Consider the following 6,000-nt stretch of genomic DNA (forward strand, 5'->3'; position numbering starts at 1 on the left):
AAACCTTTAGGTTTTGAGGCTGCCTCCTCCCCTCCCTCACTCCTATATATAGTGGGGTTTTAGGGCTGATCTGAGAAAACTTTTGCCACGGCAGCCCGACCACATACCTCCACGGTTTTACCTCTAGATCGCGTTTCTGCGGAGCTCGGACGGAGCCCTGCTGAGATTAGATCACCACCAACCTCCGGAGCGCTGTCACGCTGCCGGAGAACTCATCTACATCTCCGTCTCTCTTGCTGGATCAAGAAGGCCGAGATCATCGTCGAGCTGTACGTGTGCTGAACGCGGAGGTGCCGTCCGTTCGGCACTAGATCGTGGGACGGATCGCGGGACGGTTCGTGGGACGGTTCGCTGGGCGGATCGAGGGACGTGAGGACGTTCCACTACATCAACCGCATTCACTAACGCTTCTACTGTGCGATCTACAAGGGTACATAGATCGGAAATCCCCTCTCGTAGATGGACAACACCATGATAGGTCTTCGTGCGCGTAGGAATTTTTTTGTTTCCCATGCGACATTCCTCAACAGTGGCATCATGAGCTAGGTTCATGTGTAGATGTCTTCTCGAGTAGAACATAAAATTTTTTGTGGGTGGTGATGTGCGTTTTGCTGCCCTCCTTAGTCTTTTCTTGATTCCGCGGTATTGTTGGATCGAAGCGGCTCGGACCGACATTACTCGTACGCTTACGAGAGACTGGTTTCATCGCTACGAGTAACTCCGTTGCTCAAAGATGACCGGCGAGTGTCGGTTTCTCCAACTTTAGTTGAATCGGATTTGATCGAGGAGGTCCTTGGATGAGGTTAAATAGCAATTCATATATCTCCGTTGTGGTGTTTGCGTAAGTAAGATGCGATCCTACTAGATACCCATGGTCACCACGTGAAACATGCAACAACAATTAGAGGACGTCTAACTTGTTTTTGCAGGGTATGCTTGTGATGTGATATGGCCAATGATGTGACGCGATATATTGGATGTATGAGATGATCATGTTGTAATAGTTAATATCGACTTGCACGTTGATGGTACGGCAACGGGCAGGAGCCATAGGGTTGTCTTTAAACTAACGTTTGTGCTTGCAGATGCGTTTACTATATTGCTAGGACGTAGCTTTAGTAGTAATAGCATGAGTAGCACGACAACTCCGATGGCGACACGTTGATGGAGATCATGGTGTGACGCCGGTGACAAGACGATCGTGCCGGTGCTTTGGTGATGGAGATCAAGAAGCACATGATGATGGCCATATCATGTCACTTATGAATTGCATGTGATGTTAATCCTTTATGCACCTTATCTTGCTTAGAACGACGGTAGCATTATGAGGTGATCTCTCACTAAAATTTCAAGACGAAATTGTGTTCTCCCCGACTATGCACCGTTGCGACAGTTCTTCGTTTCGAGACACCACGTGATGATCGGGTGTGATAGACTCAATGTTCACATACAACGGGTGCAAAACAGTTGCACACGCGGAACACTCGGGTTAAGCTTGACGAGCCTAGCATGTGCAGACATGGCCTCGGAAAACATGAGACCGAAAGGTCGAGCATGAATCGTATAGTTGATATGATTAGCATAGAGATGCTTACCACTGAAACTATTCTCGACTAACGTGATGATCGGACTTGAGATAGTGGATTTGGATCATGTACCACTCAAATGACTAGAGAGATGTACTTTTTGAGTGGGAGTTCTTACGTAATATGATTAATTGAACTAATTGTCATGAATATAGTCTAATGGTCTTTGCGAATTACGATGTAGCTTGCGCTATAGCTCCACTGTTTTTATATGTTCCTAGAGAAAATTTAGTTGAAAGTTGATAGTAGGAAACTTTGCAGACTCAGTCTGTAGAGCCGAGGATTGTCCTCGTTTCTGCGTAGAAGGCTTATGTCCTTAATGCACCACTCGGCGTGTTGCACCTCAAGCGTCGTTTGTAGATGTTATGAACATCCGACATACACGTTTCTGATGACTACACGATAGTTCAGTACAAAATACTTAATGGCTTAGAAGCAAGGCGCCGAAGACGTTTTGAAACGTCACGAAACATAAGAGATGTTCTAAAGAGATGAAATTGTAATTTCATGCTTGTGCCTTTGTTAAGAGGTATGAGACCTCCGACAAGATTCTTTGTCCACGAAGTAAAGGAGAAAAGCTCAATCGTTGAGCATGTGCTCAGACTATTTGAGTACGACAATCGCTTGAATCAAGTAGGAGTTGATCTTCCAGATAAGATAGTGATGGTTCTCCAAAGTCACTGCCACCAAGCTGTAAGAGCTTCGTGATGAACTATAACATATCAAGGATAGATACAATGATCCTTGAGTGATTCGCGATGTTTGACACTGCGAAAGTAGAAATCAAGAAGGAGCATCAATAGTTGATGGTTAGTAAAACCACTAAGTTTCGAGAAAGGCAAGGGCTGGAAGGGATACTTCGTGAAACGGCAAAGCAGTTGCTGCACTAATGAAGCGACCCGAGATTAAACCCAAGCCCGGGACTAAGTGCTTCTGTTATGAGGGGAACGGTCACTGAGGTGGAGCAACTCTAGATACTTGGTAGATAAGAAGGTTGGCAAAAGTCGAAAGAAGTATATTTGATATACATGATGTTGATGTGTACTTTAATAGTACTCCTAGTAGCACGAGGGTATTGGATACCGGTTCGGTTGCTAAGTGATTAATAACACGAAATGAAAGCTGCAACATAAACGGAGACTAGCTAAAGGCGAGGTGACGATACGTGTTGGAAGTGTTTCCAAGGTTGATATGATCAAACGTCGCACGCTCCCTCTACAATCGGGATTGGTGTTAAACCTAAATAATTGTTATTTGGTGTTTGCATTAAGCATGAACATGATTGGATTGTGTTTATTGCAATACGATTGTTCATTTAAAGAGAATAATGGTTACTCTATTTGCTTGAATAATCACCTTCAATGGTTTATTGAATCTCGATCATAGTGTTACACATGTTCATGATATTGGTGCCAAAAGATACGAGGTAATGATGATAGTACCACTTACTTGTGGCACTGCCGCTTGAGTCATGTTGGTATAAATTGCATGAAGAGGCTCCATGCTGATGGATCTTTATACTCACTTGATTTTGAATCACTAGTGACATGCAAATCATACCAGATGAGCAAGGCCTTGTTTTCATTGAGATGATACAAGATAGTAACTTGTTGGAAGTGATGCATTTTGATGTATGCAGTCCAATGGGTGCTGAGGCACGCAGTGGATATCATTATGTTCTTACTTCAATGACGATTTGAGTAGATACAAGAGTATTTACTTAATGAATCACAAGTCTGAAATATTAAAAAGTTCAATTCTGTTTCGGAGTGAAGTTCGTCGTAACAAGAGGATAAACTGTCTACGATATGATCATAGAAATGAATATCTGAGTTACGAGTTTTGGTACGCAGTTAAGACAATGTGGAAATTGTTTTGCAGTTCATGCCACCTGGAACATCATAGTGTGATGATGTGTCTGAACGTCATAGCCACGCACTATTTGGTATGGTGCTTGCTATGATGTCTCTTATCGAATTACCACTATTGTTTATGGGTTATGCATTAGAGACAACCGCATTCACTTTAAATAGGGCACCGCGTATTTCCATTGAGATGACACAGTATAGACTGAGGTTTAGAGAAATCTAAACTGCCGTTTCTTGACAGTTTGGGGCTTCGACACTTATGTGAAAAAGTTTCAATCTGATAAGCTCGAACCCAAAGCGGATAAATGCATCTTCATAGGATATCCAAAACAGTTGGGTACATCTCCTATCTCAGATCCGAAAGCAAAGTGTTTGTTTCTAGAAACGGATCCTTTCTCGAGGAAAGGTTTCTCTCGAAAGAATTGAGTGGGAGGGTGGTAGAACTTGATGAGGTTATTGAACCATCACTTCAACCAGTGTGTAGCAGGGCGCAAGAAGTTGTTCCTGTGGCGCCTACACCAATTGCAGTGAAAGCTGATGATGGTGATCATCGAGCATTGGATCAAGTTACTACAAGCCTTGTAGGTTGATAAGGTCGCGTACTACTGCAGATTGGTACGGTAACCCTGTCTTGGAGGTCATATTGTTGAGCAATAGTGAACCTACGAGTTATGGAGAAAGCAATGTTGGGCCCGGATTCCGACAAATGGCTGGAAGCCATGAAATCCAAGAGAGGGTCCATGTATGAAAACAAAGTGTAGACTTTGGAAGAACTACTTGATGGTCATAAGACTATTGAGTAAAGATGGATCTTTAAAAGGAAGACAGACGCTGATGGTGATAAGTCACTATTAAGAAAAGCTCGACTTGTCGCAAAGATGTTTCCGACAAGATCAAACAGTTGACTATGATGAGACTTTCTCACTCGTAGCGATGCTAAAAGTCTGTTAGAATTATGTTAGTAGTTGCTGCATTATTTATGAAATATTGCACATAGGATGTCAAAGCATTGTTTCCTCGACGGTTTCCTTGAGCAAACATTGTATGTGATACAACCAGGAGGTTTTGTCGATCCTAAGGATACTAGCAAGTATGCAAGCTCCAGTGATCCTTCAATGGACTGGTGCAAGCATCTCGGAGTTGGAATATACACTTTGATGAGATGATCAAAGATTTTGGGTTTGTACAAGGTTTATGAGAAACTTGTATTTCCAAAGAAGTGAGTGGGAGCACTATAGAATTTCTGATAAGTATATGTGGTTGACATATTGTGGATCAGAGGTAATGTAGAATTTCTGTAAACCATACAAGGTTGTTTGAAAGGAGTTTTCAAAGGAATACCTGGATTGCGCTACTTGAACGTTGAGCATCAAAGATCTATGGAGATAGATCAAAAGCACTTAATGGAAGTTTACACAAGATGCATGCCTTGACAAGTTTTTGAAGGAGTTCAAAATAGATCAGCAAACAAGGAGTTCTTGGTTGCGTTGTAAGGTGTGAATTTGAGTAAGACTCAAAACCCGACCACGGCAGAATAAAGAGAATAGACGAAGGTCGTCTTCTATGCCTTAGCCGTAGACTCTAAAGTATGCCATGCTGAGTACCGCACCTGATGTGTGCCTTGCAGCAAGTCTGTTAAGAGGTACACAGAGTGATCTAGGATTGAATCACTAATCAGCGGTCAAAGTTATCCTTAGTAACTAAATAGACTAAGGAATTCTTCTCGATTATGGAGGTGGTTAAAAAGTTCGTCGTAAAGGGTTACGTCGATGCAAGCTTTGACACTAATCCGAATAACTATGAGTAGTTAAACGGATTCGTATAGTAGAGTAGATATTTGGAGTATTTCCGAATAGCACATAGTAGCAGAATCTATAAGATGACATAAAAATTTGTAAAGAACACACGGATCTGAAAGTTTCAGAACCGTTGACTAAAACCTCTCTCACGAGCAAGACGTGATCAGACCCGAGAACTATATGGGTGTTGGATTCGTTGAAATCACATGGTGATGTGAACTAGATTATTGACTCTAGTGCAAGTGGGAGACTGTTGGAAATATGCCCTAGAGGCAATAATAATTAGTTATTATTATATTTCTTTGTTCATGATAATCGTTTATTATCCATGCTATAATTGTATTGATTGGAAACACAATACTTGTGTGGATACATAGACAAAACACTATCCCTAGTAAGCCTCTAGTTGACTAGCTCGTTGATCAAAGATGGTCAAGGTTTCCTGACCATAGGCAAGTGTTGTCACTTGATAACGGGAACACATCATTAGGAGAATCATGTGATGGACTAGACCCAAACTAATAGACATAGCATGTTGATCGTGTCATTTTGTTGCTATTGTTTGTTGCGTGTCAAGTATTTGTTCCTATCACCATGAGATCATATAACTCAATGACACCGAAGGAATGCTTTGTGTGTATCAAACGTCGCAACGTAACTGGGTGACTATAAAGATGCTCTACAGGTATTTCCGAAGGTGTTCGTTGAGTTAGTACGGATCGAGACTGGGATTTGTCACTCCGTGTG

Source organism: Hordeum vulgare, chromosome 1H, assembly GCF_904849725.1.
Source record: "Hordeum vulgare subsp. vulgare chromosome 1H, MorexV3_pseudomolecules_assembly, whole genome shotgun sequence".
Classification (NCBI taxonomy): Eukaryota; Viridiplantae; Streptophyta; class Magnoliopsida; order Poales; family Poaceae; genus Hordeum; species Hordeum vulgare.